Raw genomic sequence first — 16,913 nt, 5'->3', positions numbered from 1 at the left:
TTAGCTAAAATTCAATATAGACTTCACACATACTACCAACTTAGTAGACTCACTGCGGTGTGTAGAGACCGGTTGGCGGCGTTTGAAAGAATGTGGGGCTACTATACCAAGTGGTTAGAGCTCCAGAAAGTCTGCCCCTAAACGGGTGTCACCACTATTGTTGGTCTTGCCCTGGACTGCTCCATCCTTGCTACATACTTTTCTTACTGGTCCATGTTGGGCTGTTTCCCGCTATATACCTTTACATCTTTTCCTTTGAGCCCTTCACTCCCTTACCTTGTTCCCTTGCTATTTGGTGGTCTCACTAAGTTTCATCTCCCAGGCGAGATTTTTGCATATACTTTTTCCCTGATGGATAGGTATTACCAGTGTATGGGGGGGTGGGGGGTGGGCTGACGGGGCTGGGGTGAATGTATAAATGGAAAGTTCGGTCACTTTTGGCTATGACTGTATTGTTTCACCTTGAGGTGGATGGTTACTACCACGGTACATTTCTTGTTTTGACTTACATATTTATTCATGTTTTTATGTGCTAACGTTATGTATCACTGTTTTGCACTGACTGACAATAAACTCTTTAAATACAAAAAAAAAAAAAACGGACCACCTTTTTGTACTTCACAGCGGGAAGAGACAAGGGGAAGTGGCCTCGCGGGCTACCATAGCCCGCTGGATCAAGGAAGTTATCAAAGTGGCCTACGTAGAAGCAGGAAAGCCTCCACCTCTTCAGGTCAAGGCCCATTCTACCAGGGCCCAGACAGCATCCTGGGCAGAAACCAGAATGATGTCAACCCGCCGAGATCTGCAGGGCAGCGACATGGTCCTCCATCCATACCTTCTCCAGATTCTACCATCTGGATGTTCAGGCTCGGGAGGACACGGCATTTGCAAGGGCAGTACTAAGTGGGTCACGGGCAGCCTCCCACCCGGTTCAGGAGTAGCTTTTATACATCTCATTGGTCCTGAGTCCATCTGCTACATTAAGGAAAACAAAATTATCAGGTAAGTAATTTCTCCATTTCTGGTATTTGCCTGTTGCCATCGGGGCTGTTGATCCTTAGGTAGGTATTTTTTATTACCCACTGCTTGCGCAGTTGTCGCATTGAATCCTCGCTCCTTCAAGGTTCTTATGGCATCCGCTATATTTGAGAGGCGTGCAGATTCGCCATTCCAGGTATATGTTAAGCCGAAGGGGTGCATCCATCTCTATTTTATGTTCTCTTTTCTAAGAAATGCAGTCCCCTCTTTCAGTTCCTGTCTATTTTGGAGTGTGGCTTGAGACAGATCCGCGTATACAGATATCTCCTGGGTTTCCCAAGTCCATCTCATTTCCTTTCGTGCAGCTCCCGCTATTTGTTCTTTTATGCTATAGTCATGGAAGCATCCTATAATGTCTCTTGGTTGCCCATTACCTGGTGCTCTCAAGGCTCTACGGGCCCTATCTAGTTTTATGGTTGCCTGCTGGGCCCCCTCACATTCTGGGGAAGCTTCCAGCAAGAATGCACAGAACCTGCGGATGGTATCTGTACAGTCAGCGTTTTCCTTCGATTCATGAAATCCTCTGACACGTACGTTTCCTCTTCTGGCCCTATTTTCCAGATCAGCCAACTTAGCCCGCACACTCAGATTTTCTTCCTGTAGTTCAGAATAGGCCTCGTGAAGCCGTTTGCTGGTTTCTGCTTGTGCATCCATTCGAGTGTCTGTCATCCACCCCTTGCCCCAGTGCAGCTAATTCTTCGTGGAACTCGCCCAGTATTTCTTGTGTTTCGGTCTTGCAGTTTTTTAGATCTTGGCGGAGGCTGCAGAACCAGTCTCGAAATTCTGCTCTTGTAGGCGCCTCCTCCTAGGTTATATTAAAGGCGTCCTCTGAGGGTTCTCCGCCGGTGTCCTGGCCGGCAGTCTCGTCCCCTCGGTCTCCAATCTTCCGGTATGAAAACCATTGGAAATCTACCGTTTTTCGTTTTGCAGCCATCGCCCAAGTGTTCAGACCGGGTTCGTGTGCATTTCGGCAATATTAAATTTCTTTCTCGCTCCTGTTTTTGATTTTTGTAGAAAATTAGCTGCGGAGCTCGTGGCTCAGGCAGCCATCAAGCCTGATGATGTCACTTCCTCCTCTACAGCCTCATTAATTTTAACGATTTTGTTAATAAAATAAATTCCCCAAGTGTTTTTTGGCCTGGCTCCTTGTCTTGATTAGATTGTAAGCTCTATTGAAATGGGATGCATCACTTAATCAACCGGCATGTGAGCCATGGAAGTAACTGGAAATGGGAGCCAGGTTACTGGCCAGGACCCCAAACTCTTCCTGCCCTGCTCTTTACTTGATTGATTGATTGTATTTTGATCGTCTCCTAATTTGAAAGAAACATCTTAAAGCGATGTGCAGTCGGACATTGAAATGTCTAACTCTATGTTAGGATTTAGCACTACTGCTACTATTTATCATGTTTAAAGCACTACTAGGTTTACCCAGCACTGTATAGACACACACAGGAGACAGTCCCTGCCCCAGTGAGCTTACAGTCTAATCAAGGCAATGGGATCTGAGGAAAATGTACAAGTCTCACATTTCTATTTCTGACCCCATTTTCGATTTTCAAGGTCAGGTTTCCTTTCTCCAGTCCTTGCTGCCTGGACCTGCTGGATGCCATTAACTTGAGCTCTGATAACAGACTCTTGTTTTTCCAGTTCTCAGCTGTATTAGACATCACTTTTCTTTTATCTTCCACCTCTTTCATTTTAGTATTTACTGGGAGTAGCTGCTGCAGAATAGAAATTCTCATCTCCACTCTGCTTTCCCATCGACTCTCAAGAGGGAAACCTGCAGCTCTTACCCCGGTAGGTATTCTCAGCACGGGAGATTCTCCGGCAGCACCAGCAGCTCCTCCAGCAGCGCCGCTCTTCCCACGCCGGTTTGACCACGGGATAATTCTGGGCTCCCTACAGGGCCCGTGGTCTGGCGGCGTTTTCCCTCGCTTCCGGGGCCCCTCTCATCGGGGCAGGGTCATCCGGCGGCGTTCACCCGGCGGGGCTGAGTGGCGATATTGAGCCAGGGAGAGAGGGCAGCTCGAATTCCCCTCCCCCACTCTCCAGCGGCTGAAGCCCTGACCTCGTGTCGCTGCGCCCCACATGGGCGTCCGTCGGGCCTGAGAAAGGCAACGTCGGAGGAACTGCAGGGTAAGGTTCAGTCCTTGGTTTGCATTTTCTCCCCATCGCAGGTAAAATTCAGCCAGAAAAGAGACTCAAAGTAAACACGCCCGAGGGATCCAATGCTGAGCGAGTCTATCTCTGCGGCCATCTTGGATCCGCCCCCAAGAAGGCGAGTCTTTAAACTGGATTTGAATACGGCCAGAGAGGGAGCAATACACATGGACTCAGGAAGTCTCTTCCAGGCACTCGGCAAAGCAGGGTGGAAAGCACAGAATTGAAAAGTGGTGGAGAAAGAGAGATAAGGGCAACTTGCCTGATGAACGGCGATCACGAGGAAGGGAGAGAAAAGAAAGAAATGAGGAGCTGCAGAGTGAGGGGAGGGAGAGAAGCTTGAGCTGTAGGTGGAAGTGGACAGAGAGCCAATGTAGCGACCTGAGAAGATCACAGCGAGGTTAAAGAAAGAGAAGTCATGCAGCTGAATGTGGAAGAGATTGCAGGGGAGAAAAACGATTCAGCGGGAGGCCAGCAAAGAGCGAGTTACAGAAGTCTAAGCAGGAGGAGATAAGACAGGGGAGGAGGGTTTTGGTGCAGGCTCGAGGAGGAAGGGAGAGATTTAAGCAGAGTTATAGAGGAGGAACGGACTCACTTTAGCAGGGTTTTGGATGTGCAGAAGGAGGGAACGGCATCAAAGATGCCCCAAGGTTAGGGGCTGAGCAGTCAGGAGGATGAGAGCACAGCGAGCCCTCCTGATGTGACAGAATCAGATGTTCCTGAGGTTCTGGGTAATGCTCTGTGAGATCCTGGGGTTTATTATTCACTGATTTATCCAGTCAGAGACGTTTGATATTCTCTGTCTCTGGGATTAGACTTTCAAACCCTGAGATCCAGAAAAGAAACTGACTCCAGGGGAACAAGTTTGGCAGTTCCTGGGGATGAGGGGTCCTGGTCTCCTCTCTTCCATGATAAAATGTTAAGAGATTAAAGCCGCTGAGCCCCTCCACGTGTCCCTGAGTGTTTCTGGTTTGTGTTTCAGGTGCGGGTGACGTTTGAGGACATCGCTGTCTCTTTCTCCCAGGAGGAGTGGGAGTATTTAGATGAAGAGCAGAAGGAGCTTTACAGGGAGGTGATGAAGGAGAATTATGAGACCCTGAGCTCTCTAGGTCTAGGTAAGGACTGCATTATCTGCATTTCTAGTTTACACGGAGGATGTTTTACTAAACATCATTGGGTCAGCGCCTCACAGTAAATGTGCACACAGCCCTGGATTTCCCTCCTCTCTTGTGTAGGGAACAGGAAGGGCGGGATTGAGGCAGACAGAGCTGGGGTGAACCCCCTGATAAGAATTGGCAGCTGATCACTGATGCTGTAAGAATGAGGCAGCCCGGTGTATCCCCAGAGCCCTCCGTCTCCTGTGGCATGGAGTATCTCCTTCTCTTTTCTGGCCGCTCTCCCACTCCCCACTACAGCGATAGCAATTTGGATCTCCCTCCCTGGATCTCAGATTCTGTCTGCAGGTAGTGGGACCTCCTCTTCTCTCCTTCCTACCTCTCCCCTCCTCCCGATCCCCGATCCTCGTCTCTGAAATCCCTCTTACTCCATCCTCCCCTCTTCTCCTTCCTCCTCTTCCCCCATCCTAGATTTCCAAGCCTCCCCCTCTTTTTCAAACTTTCTAATCTCCTGTCCTTAATCCTCTCTCCTTATTCTCACCCCATCCCTGGCCTTCTCATACTCTTTCCCTCTCCCTCCCATCCCTGAGATCTCCTCCCTGTGCTGATACCTGAGATCCCTTTTCCTCAACCAGTAAAAGCGAGAGAATTTCTACAGACACAAGTAAGATTGGGAAACCTGTTTTATTGTCTCAATATATTATAAGATTACTGGGGCTCCGGGAATCATTACGTCGCATCTGAACATCACCCAAAGCAGGAAGAGAGGCTACAGGCAGCAAAGGAGGGGCAAGGACACTCACAGCACGGGGGCAATCACTGCAGCCACGGCGCCATCAATGGAGCAGGTAGCAAGGGAGATAAACCTGAAGCACCAGGAGAAGAAAAGTGGTGGTGAGGATTTCCCAGATCCCCTCTGAATAAGAACATAAGACACTGCCATGCTGGGTCAGACCAAGGATCCATCAAGCCCAGCATCCTGTTTCCAACAGAGGCCAAACCAGGCCACAAGAACCTGGCAATTACCCAAACACCAAGAAGATCTAATGCTACTGATGCAATTAATAGCAGTGGCTATTCCCTAAGTAAACTTGATTAATAGCCGTTAATGGACTTCTCCTCCAAGAACTTATCCAAACCTTTTTTGAGCCCAGCTACACTAACTGCACTCACCACATCCTCTGGCAACAAATTCCAGAGCTTTATTGTGCATTGAGGGAAAAAGAATAATCTATAATCACTGCTGAAGAGCCCTGCCTACCCGTGCACCCATTGCTCTTTCATTTATCCCTAATAGTGAGGAATCCCTAATTCTGGAATTCCTCAAGAGGGAAATGTAGAGACAAGACCTGACCCTTGTAACAGTTTTGCAATGACCTATGACCTTTTGAGGCATAAGGGCTGCAAAACTGTGGAAACTTGTACTGTTCTTGTTCCTTTGTAGCAGCACAGGGAAACCTGGGATCTGGCAGAGAGCGGGTGCATGTGCCTGTGAATCACCGTGACCCCCAAAGTTTTGTTTTATCTGTGGGAACCGTGCCTGAGAGCACCAAAGGGGAAACAGATGGGAGAAGTTAAGCTATTTGTAGAACGAAGGAAAATGTGTGTCCTGGCAGTCAGAAGGATGACTGCTGACTGCATGCAGAGGGCTTGAGGTCAGAGAGAGAGAAAAACCTGTATATAAGGGGTGGTTGGAGCCCTGGACACTGGGAGAAGGCCTGCACTCTCTCAGCAGGTACATTGCGTTGTAGCCTTCTCCCCAGGAAGACGCCCATTCTTACAGTTATACTGGAATACTTATAACCCATTTACATAGAATGAAACTTATGCTTGCTGTTGTGATTCAATACTAATAAAAGATGAATTATCTGTAAAATTCTAAAAAGAAAAAGTCTTCCTGTGAGATTCCTGAGACTTATATTACAGAAAAGGGATCCAGGAGAGAAGCCTCCCCCGAAGGTTTAGCCACAGCAAGCAGTCTGATGTAAAAATAAAGATAATTAGGGAACTGAAACCCTTTGGAAGAAGGAACAGTAAGGCAGAGGCTAAACAATTGTACAGCTTAAAGGCAGCGGGTGCAGGAGGCCGAAAGCGGTGATGTCTGTACTCACCGGTGAGGGCTGAGCTCAGGTGAGTTTAAAAAAAATACAAATAATAAAAAATGTAGTGATGACAGAGGGGGCTGCAGGACTTCCTCCGGTCTCCGTGCTTGGTGCGCCGTTCCGGCGTTTGTTCCCGCTCCCGGTGGTGTTAGCAGAACTTGGCAGGTTGGGTGGCACCGGTGGGCTAGGCCCCGCAGCAAGGCTTGTTTCTTGCACGCCGCATGGAAGGCCGCGGCTGCAGTTTTGCCCGCTTTTGTGCCTGCTTTACTGCCCTCTAGTGCAACGTTGGTGCTTCTAGTGCGTCTGGCTCTGCACATGTGCTGTGCGCCCAGTTCTGGAAGCGACATTTGCACGCACAAGGTTTTCCGTTTGGTGGTACGCACAGTTTGTGTTTGTGGCTCGTACTATTGGAGTTTTTTCCCAGGGTTTGCAATCCTTTCTTCAGGCGCAGTCCTCAGCTTCGCCCAATCCTGCCAGGTCGGACCCTCACCCTCCCTCTTCCAGTTCTATGTTTAAGTGCCGGAGCTCGCCTCAGTTTGCTGCGGGTGTTCCCGACAGGAACCTGGATGGCACTGATGATGAGGCAGACCCTGGAACCGTATTGAACCATGTTGCCTTTTTTACATAGAGATGAACTGCCCGCCCTGATTTCCCAGACATTAAAGATGCCGAGTATTCTTGGTGCGGATTCCATCTCTGAACCGAAGAAGAATCCTATTTTGTCTTCCTTGCATAAAGCCTCTTGTTTTTTCCCTGTTATGGATGCCATTCAGGGGTAACTTGCTGGTGTGGTGGTTACTACCCTTAACCAACAAGCCTTCATACCGTTGATGCAACTCATTATTGCTCTCTGCTTTAACAGCAAGAGGAAAAGGGGACAGCAACCAACAAGCACACGACTGACTTTTACGGGCTGGGAAACCAAGCCTGGGGGTAACTTGCTGATGTGGCTGTTACTACCCTTAACCGATAAGCCTTATACTTGTGATGTAACTCCAACATTGCTCTCTGCTTCAACGCAAGGGATAACAAAGAATTGAACAACGAGGGCCCTGAGTTTAGCAGTTTGGGAAACTAAGTGTGGGGTAACTTGTATGCCACGGCAGTTGCCACCTCCTGATGATCCCTTTTATGGGGGAAACCTGTATGGCGCGGCTGGTGCTACCATAAGCTTGATGGGCAGCCTGGATGGATCATTTGGTCCTTTTCTGCCATCATTTCTATGTTTCTATGATTGATCTTGAATGGGGCGCCGCAGAGGCAAATTTTAAAGGGTGTCGTACATTGGAACGCCTGTATCTTCTGGATCCAGCGGCGAGAGAGCGTTTATTTTCCCAACATGGATGCGCTTGTCTGTGCCATCTCTAATCAGATGATTATCTCTGTGGAGGGAGGAGTGGCCTTGAAGGTTGAGCATGATAGGGGGCTTGAGGCTATCCTTAAGCAGGCCTTTGAAGCAGTGGTGATGACTTTACAGATTGCTTCCTGTTGCACCCTAGTGGCACGATCTTGTCTGCTCTTTCTCAGGAAGTTGATGATTCTGGAGTGAATTCCAGAACGGTTATGGATCTCTCTGCCCTCTTTTTAGCAGATGCGGGCTGTGAATTGGTCCGTACCTCGGCCAGAGGAGTAGGTTCGGTGTCCTTGGCGAATGTGCGTCTCTGGAGGTTCTTTGGGAATGGTTCTCTGTTCCCACCACAGCGGTGATTTCTTTGATTTTGGTATTTCAGCAGGAAGGTTTGACTAAGGGGCTGGTGCTAAGTACGCTGAAGTTAGAAGTTGCAGCTTTGGCTTGGTATAGGGGTCGAGTTCAAGGGAGACCTTTTTTCATCGCACCCAGAAGGGGCTAGATTTTCTAAGGGTGTTAAGCCTGTTTGACTGCCACTGTGGACACTTGTATGCTTTAGGACCTGACCTTGGTGCTGACCTTTTTGGCAGGCCCCACATTTCTTCCTGTTCGGTAGCTTCCCGCTTCTGGTGCTTACACTGGACAGAGTACAGGTTAGGACTGTACCTTCCTTCATGTCCAAGGTGGTACCTGACTTTTTCTTTCAATCTGTCCATATTGTTGCCCTCGTTGGTTGGAGCGGTGGATGTGGCATCCCTTGGATGTGCGGAGACATCTGTTGCATTAACTTAGTGTTACTGAGACCTTGCGGAGAACAGATCGTCTCTTCGTACTTCATGAGAAACAGCTTCTCGTACCACAGTGGCAGTTTGGATTAAAGATGTGATCACAGCGGCTTAGGTGGATGTGGATCTGCCATTACCCAGGCTAATTTAGGCTCGTTCGACGACAGTGCAAACAGTATTTATTTATTTAGATTTATATTCCACTTTTTGCACTTTCTTCAGCTCTTCAAAGTGGATTACATTTAGGAACTGGTACCTTGGACAGAGTTATAGTTTCTTTCTTTGTTGGAGATTTGCCTAGCAGTGAAGTTGCCTTGGTTATATCCCTTCTCCAAGCATTATTGTATGGTGGTGAGGGTTCGAGAAGTTGCGTCTTTTGCCGGAGCGGTGTTGAGAACGTGAGCAGCCTCCTCCCTTACGAGGAAGTAGCTTTGGTACATCCCTCTTGTGTGGACTGGCCTGCCTGGATGCAGAGGAAGGTGAAATTACTACTTACCTGATAATTTCCTTTCCTCTCTGAGAGGCAGGCCAATCCACAATCCTGCCCTGAGCTGCCTGTACAGGACTGTACTGATTTTTCTATTTGTCCTTTCTCAGGGACATTATTTGAGGTAGAATTCGTAGGCCTATGCAGATCTTCTGGTCATCTAAGGGCCTTTGTTAAGCTTACTCTCTGCTTATGGCCAGTGACACAAGAACACTTAGACTCAGTAAGAGTATAATGTATTTTTATTAATCAATATAAGTGTTCTCGGGAGATGCTGGGTACTGGGTGCCCTTAGTCTTACAATCTGACCAGCATCTCTCTGGATACAGGAAGAGATCCTTCTTTTATAGGTAACATTCAAATACAGGAAAAGGATAGAAGGTTCTAGAGACTTGCATGACTGCCCAAAGAATCATTTACATAAGTTGTGATGTCAAATGCATGATGAAATCATCCCTAACTATCCCTGATTGGCTTCCCAGGATGTGTAGCCCATTTCCCATGGCTCTCTTTGTTCTGTTAAATTCTTACTGGTCAAGACAATCAACACGTCTGATGCTGTCCTTCACTTTTCTGGTAACGTGCATTGATTATATCCCTGCTTGCCACTGTAATGAATATTATCCTGGGTAGTTGTTTACAATAACAGTATTCCTTGTAAAGATTAGCCCAGTATACCTAGTATTATATGAGAAACATAATATTTTCATACTAGTCTCTCTTTGTTCTCCTTGCCTTTACCTGTTACTCCACTATTGTGTAATTACTTGACTCTGAAAAATAACATATGTTGTCTTGCTATTATAAATTAGGTCCTTTTTATAACGCAGGTATCCTTATTGCTCAATCATACAGCTAATGGCTACCTAGTGAAACTTAGTTATGCTGTTATTATTTGTCAATTAGACAGTGCATGTCTGCCTATGAGTCTCATTTACTTTTAGGGGGGATCTAGAGGGATAACACACACAGGGTTAGCTTAGCTTACACATTTAGCCCATTTGCCATAATGACTTCATACAGTTCTGTCCTCCGAACTGGTACTTGGGTGTGCCACTTTGCCATTTGTAAGTGGCACAAGAGGGAAATGAGAAGTATACCTGAACAGAAAACCAACATGGAGAAGGAAATCCCCAGAACCCTCTGCGTGTCTTTGGCCTGCCTGGGCTGAATGGACTCTGAGTGACTTACAGAACGTCCCTGGATATCTGTGGAGGCAAGCTGGCACCAGACAGGTGATGTCTATTTATAGAGTCACAAAGAGGAAACCACAGGGGAGCTTCAGGCACTATTCTCAGGAGTTTGTAACCCACACAGTTACAGACGTGTTGATTGCCTTTACCAGTAAGAGTTTAACAGAACAAAGAGAGCCATGGGAAATGGGCTACACATCCTGGGAAAGCCAATCAGGGATAGTTAGCGATGATTTAATCATGCATTTGACATCACAACTTATGTAAATGATTCTTTGGGCAGTCATGCAAGTCTCTAGAACCTTCTATCCTTTTCCTGTATTTGAATGTTACCTATAAAAGAAGGATCACTTCCTGTATCCAGAGAGATGCTGGTCAGATTGTAAGACTAAGGGCATCCAGTACCCAGCATCTCCTGAGAACACTTATATTGACTAATAAAAATACATTATACTTTTACTGAGTCTAAGTGTTCTTGTGTCCCTGGGCCATAAGCAGAGAGTAAGCTTAACACCTTGTAAGTGTTTGCCTTCTTTGTCTGTTACGGCTTCTGCATTTCCTTCTCATCTGAGCCCAGTGCTTTGCTCGCTGGAAGAAAAAAAAGAAGTGAATGAGTGGGGGAGGAAGTGTTTTTAACTCCGGACTTACAGTTCTAGTGTTAATTAGTTGCCACAGTCGGCTTTTGCGGAATACTGGAACACTGACGTCAGTACAGGGCTATATTAGGGCGACATCAGCGAGTCAGTTGGTTTCTGTCTCCATCTGCTGGTAGGTGTGCATAACCCACTTATGTGGACAGGCTTGCCTGTCCTAGAGGAAAGAAAATTATCAGCTGAGTAGTAATTTCACCTTCCTGGGTTTTTTAATTCTGGATGTCTGACTCCTGTGTGGGAGTAGTGGGGTGGATATACAGGATGCTGCAAAGTTGGGGAAATTGGGTGTCTGAGTTACAGATCTTGTTCTACCAGAGCCCACTGTAACCCATTTATTCCTGGGTTTCTGAATCCGCTGGGAGAGGCAATCTGGATGTACAATCTATTTTGCCCTCTACTGTTGATGATTGCATCAAGTTAGGGATTGGTCTGCCTCACTCTAGCCTGCGAGCCTTGCAGACGCTCCAAACATCCACGGCCCGTTTAGATATAAGAAGCTTTCCTTGGGATCATGCAACTCTACTGCTGTGTGAATTACTTCAGTTGCTGCTGTAGCAGTAGATTAAATTTTAAATTTTAACCCTTGTTTTAGATCGCTGAAGGTTAATGGTCCATGATTATTATTTTAATTTGTTATTATAATGCTTAGTTTGGCAGATCCACTATAAGCAGATTATAAATATTAAATAAATAAAAAGATAAGCCCAGAGGAACCAGACCTATAGGAATCCTAAAGGAGGGACCTGTGTGATCTCCAAAGTTCCTATATTGCATCAGCTTTCTTTCTGCATCCTACGCAGTATGGTAGAGAGAACTCATTGATTTTCTTAACTTCTCTGAATATTTCTATAAAGACAGCTTAGATAAGTTTTCATAGGCATCACATAAAGCTTTCTGCTAAGTCACAGAATTCTTTAATATCAGAGATACCGTGTGTTGATTATTTGATCCTTCTGAACGTCTCATCTCAGGTTATTGGTAGCTTTCCATGCCATTGTCACTTACACATGATTAATTCCTTCTTTTTATATCCAGCAGACAATGAGGTCATACAGAAAGAGAAGAGGGAAGAGAATCGAGAAGAACACCCTATAGTATTAGCACTTACACCAAGACAATCAGGAAATGTCTGTGAGAATCTTGCCCAGAGGACTGAAGGGGGAGACATTAGCCAAAGACAGCAGGAATCAGAGAAGAAAGAGCAAGACTCTGCAGGAGACTCACCGGATGGAGTTACTGCTTGTGAGAGAAGTGACAGGGAGTTCACAGACATCCCTGAGCACCAGAGACATCTGAGAAGAGAGAATCCCTTCCAAAGTAATAACAGTGATCAAATAACTTCTGACTTCCAACAGAAAGAGGAGGAAGGGAAGAAATCCTTTCACTGTGACACCTGTGGGAAAAACTTTAATAGAAAGTGTCATTTTGTGTTGCACCAGAGAAATCACCCAGGAGCAAGACCTTTTCCATGCAAACAGAAGTTATCTCTGAAATTACACCAGAGAATCCACACTGAAGGGAGCACTTTCACTTGTATCGAATGCAAGAAAACCTTTTCTTGCAGGGAATCCTTAGTAATACACCGAAGAACGCACACAGGTAAGAGACCCTCTCATTGCCCTCAAGATGGAGAATCTTACAGTTCTGAGTTCTCTTCATTACATCATCAGAAAATGGAGATCGAAGAGAGAACATTTTCATGTTCTGAAAGTGGAGAAAACATTCAAATGCAAGACCTAATAATAAACCAAGCAATACAGAGAGAAGAATTATTCATTAGTACTGATGGTGACAGAAAGTTCAATCAGAAAGGAAACTTCACAAGACAACGAAAATTCCAACCAGGGGAGAGAGCATTTTCAAGTAATGAATGCAATAAAAGTTTATGTGAGGGGGAAGTCATTTTAAGAGGCAGAAAAAAACTTACTGGTGAAAGACCATTGTCTTCCATTCAGTCTGAAAAAAGCTTCCGTGGTAAGGCAGTTGACTCGGAACAGAAGAAAATCCCCAAAGTAGAAAGTCAATTTATATGCACTGAGTGTGGTAAAAGCTTCAGTCAGAAGTGCAAACTCATTATCCACCAGCGAAGCCACACCGGAGAAAAAACATTTAAATGTATTGAATGTGGTAAAAGCTTCAGTCAGAAGATATCTCTCATATTGCATCAGAGAATTCATACAGGAGAAAAACCTTTTAAATGTATTGAATGTGGTAAAAGCTTCAGTCAGAAGACATCTCTCATATTGCATCAGAGAATTCATACAGGAGAAAAACCTTTTAAATGTATTGAATGTGGTAAAAGCTTCAGTCAGAAGATATTTCTCATGCAGCATCAAAGAGTCCATACAAGAGAGAAACCATTTAAATGTACTGAATGTGGTAAAGGCGTCAGTAACCATGCATCTCTTACATTGCATCACAGACTACATACTGGAGAGAAACCATTTAAATGTACTGAATGTGGTAAAAGCTTTAGTCGGAAGCGATCTCTCATGGAGCATCAGATAATCCATACTGGAGAGAAACCATTTAAATGTACTGAATGTGGTAAAAGCTTTTATCTGAAGCCATATCTCATTCAGCACCAGAGAATCCATACTGCAGAAAAACCATTTCAATGTACTGAATGTGGTAAAAGATTCACGCGGAAGGACAATTTCATATTTCATCAGAGAGTCCATACAGGAGAAAAACCATTTAAATGTACTGAATGTGGTAAAAGCTTTAGTCGGAAGACACCTCTCATGCAGCATCAGATAATCCATACTGGAGAAAAACCATTTAAATGTACTGAATGTGGTAAAAGCTTTTGTCAGAAGCGATCTCTCATACAGCATCTGATAAGCCATACTGGAGAAAAACGATTTCAATGTACTGAATGTGGTAAAGGCTTCAGCGACCATACAGCTCTTACAGTGCACCAGAGAATCCATAATGGAGAGAAACCATTTAAATGTATAGAATGTGGTAAAGGTTTCAGTTCCAAGACAAATCTTACATTGCATCAGAGAATCCATACTGGAGAAAAACCATTTAAATGTACTGAATGTGATAAAAGATTCACTCGGGAGGTGATTTTCATTTTGCATCAGAGAACACATACTGGAGAAAAACCGTTTAAATGTTCTGAATGTGGTAAAAACTTTTGTCAGAAGCGATATCTCACGCAGCATCAGATAATCCATACTGGAGAAAAACCGTTTAAATGTACTGAATGTAGTAAAAGCTTTTGTCAGAAGCGATCTCTCATGCAGCATCAGAGAATCCATACTGGAGAAAAACCATTTAAATGTACTGAATGTGGTAAAGGCTTCAGTGACCAAACATCTCTTTCATTGCATCAGGGAATCCATACTGGAGAAAAACCATTTAAATGTACTGATTGTTGTAAAAGCTTTTATCGGAAGCGATCTCTCGTGCAGCATCAGAGAATCCATACTGGAGAAAAAACATTTAAATGTACTGAATGTGGTAAAGGATTCAGTGACCAAACATCTCTCACATTGCATCAGGGAATCCGAACTGGAGAAAAACCATTTAAATGTACTAATTGTTGTAAAAGCTTTTATTGGAAGCGATCTCTCATATTGCATCAGATAATCCATACTGGAGAGAGACCATTTAAATGTACTGACTGTGGTAAAAGCTTTAATTGGAAGCAATCTCTCATGAGGCATCAGAGAATCCATACCGGAGAGAAACCATTTAAATGTACTGAATGTGGTAAAGGCTTCAGTGACAAAACATCTCTTACATTGCATCAGAGAACGCATACTGGAGAGAAACCATTTAAATGTACTGAATGTGGTAAAAGCTTTCGTCGGAAGCAATCTCTCATGCTGCATCAGAGAATCCATACTGGATAGAAACATATTAAATGTTCTGAATGTGGTAAAAGCTTTAGTCGAAAGACATTTCTCATGCAGCATCAGAGAGTCCATACAGGAGAAAAATCTTTTAAATTTATTGAATGTAATAAAAGCTTTAGTCAGAAGACATCTCTCATGCAGTATCAGAAAATTTATACTGGAGTACAACCATTTTAATTTACTGAATGTGATAAAAGCTTTAGTCAGAAGACATCTCTCATGCAGCATCAGAGAATCCATACTGGAGAAAAACCATTTAAATGTACTGAATGTGGTAAAGGCTTCAGTGACCAAACATCTCTTTCATTGCATCAGGGAATCCATACTGGAGAAAAACCATTTAAATGTACTGATTGTTGTAAAAGCTTTTATCGGAAGCGATCTCTCGTGCAGCATCAGAGAATCCATACTGGAGAAAAAACATTTAAATGTACTGAATGTGGTAAAGGATTCAGTGACCAAACATCTCTCACATTGCATCAGGGAATCCGAACTGGAGAAAAACCATTTAAATGTACTAATTGTTGTAAAAGCTTTTATTGGAAGCGATCTCTCATATTGCATCAGATAATCCATACTGGAGAGAGACCATTTAAATGTACTGACTGTGGTAAAAGCTTTAATTGGAAGCAATCTCTCATGAGGCATCAGAGAATCCATACCGGAGAGAAACCATTTAAATGTACTGAATGTGGTAAAGGCTTCAGTGACAAAACATCTCTTACATTGCATCAGAGAACGCATACTGGAGAGAAACCATTTAAATGTACTGAATGTGGTAAAAGCTTTCGTCGGAAGCAATCTCTCATGCTGCATCAGAGAATCCATACTGGATAGAAACATATTAAATGTTCTGAATGTGGTAAAAGCTTTAGTCGAAAGACATTTCTCATGCAGCATCAGAGAGTCCATACAGGAGAAAAATCTTTTAAATTTATTGAATGTAATAAAAGCTTTAGTCAGAAGACATCTCTCATGCAGTATCAGAAAATTTATACTGGAGTACAACCATTTTAATTTACTGAATGTGATAAAAGCTTTAGTCAGAAGACATCTCTCATGCAGCATCAGAGCATCCATACTGGAGGAAATTCATTTAAATGTACTGAAGGTGGGGGAACAAGTCATTCTTGCAAATTGGACAGATAATTACCCCCCTAACTATGACAATTGGTTCCAGAAAATGATTCGCCTTTGCTCTATGGAGCACGCTATTATTAAGCCAGAGTCGCCAAAGAGGTCTTTGCAGTCTAAGCTCATATGGGCAGCGTTTACAAAATATTTAACTCCACGCATTGGAAATTATCGAGATCCATGGGCTTTGGAAAAGACAACATACAACTGCCAGACGATGCAATGAGCCTTCTTCACCAGCGGACAAGTTTATTACTCAGAGAACACGACATAAGGATCTTGGAATACTGGCATAAAGACATTTATACTTATTAATCCAGTGTACAGTGGGTGGGTAGAGTGGGAGGGGGAGGGGAAATAGGGAGGGCTGGAGTTTTTTGAAGGGGAAGGGGGAGGTTAAAATTCTAGGTTTTGCTTGTTCAATATCATTCATTGTTGTGTAACAATACTTTTATTTCTTTATGAGAATTGTGCTTTGTAAATCTTTGAAAAACCTAATAAAGAAAGTTTCAAAAAAAATAAATGTACTGAATGTGGTAAAAGCTTTAGTCGGAAGACATCTCTTATGCAGCATCAGAAAATTCATACTGGAGGAAAATCAAGTTAATGTACTGTGTCTGGTAAAAACTTCAGTAGAAAGGAAGACCTTGCAAGCCACCAGAAAAGTTGCACAGGAGTCAAATTCAGTTAACATGCTTTCATATAGTTTTGGAATAGAAGACTGGCCTAATAAAGATATTAAAATGCTGGATGCAAGAACAATACAATTTCTCCATTTCCATCAAATAAGCTATAAGAATCAGGGAGGTTGATATTCAGATGTCAGAAAACTAGATAATAAGGCTTATCCATCCATCTTACTGCTACTGAATATCCAGTTATGTTCAATGGCTGAGTAATGGGTGGGCAGTGGGTGGATCGGCCAATGAATAAGTTATTCAGCTAAGTAGCGATTTTGGCAACATGGGGGTTTTGCATGATTTGTAGTTTATTTTTTTGCCATGTGACACTTTTCCCCAGAGAGCT

The 16,913-nt window shown here is 44.1% G+C and overlaps 1 pseudogene; it reads left to right on the top strand.

The window, feature by feature from the left end:
- Positions 1-949: 949 nt before the first annotated feature.
- LOC115083549 lies at positions 950-15,727 on the top strand (annotated as a pseudogene).
- Positions 15,728-16,913: the final 1,186 nt, after the last annotated feature.

The sequence above is a fragment of the Rhinatrema bivittatum genome, chromosome 2 (genome assembly GCF_901001135.1).
Source record: "Rhinatrema bivittatum chromosome 2, aRhiBiv1.1, whole genome shotgun sequence".
Classification (NCBI taxonomy): Eukaryota; Metazoa; Chordata; class Amphibia; order Gymnophiona; family Rhinatrematidae; genus Rhinatrema; species Rhinatrema bivittatum.
Note: the sequence above shows the minus strand (reverse complement) of the source record. Positions and strands in the feature narration are given on the sequence as shown.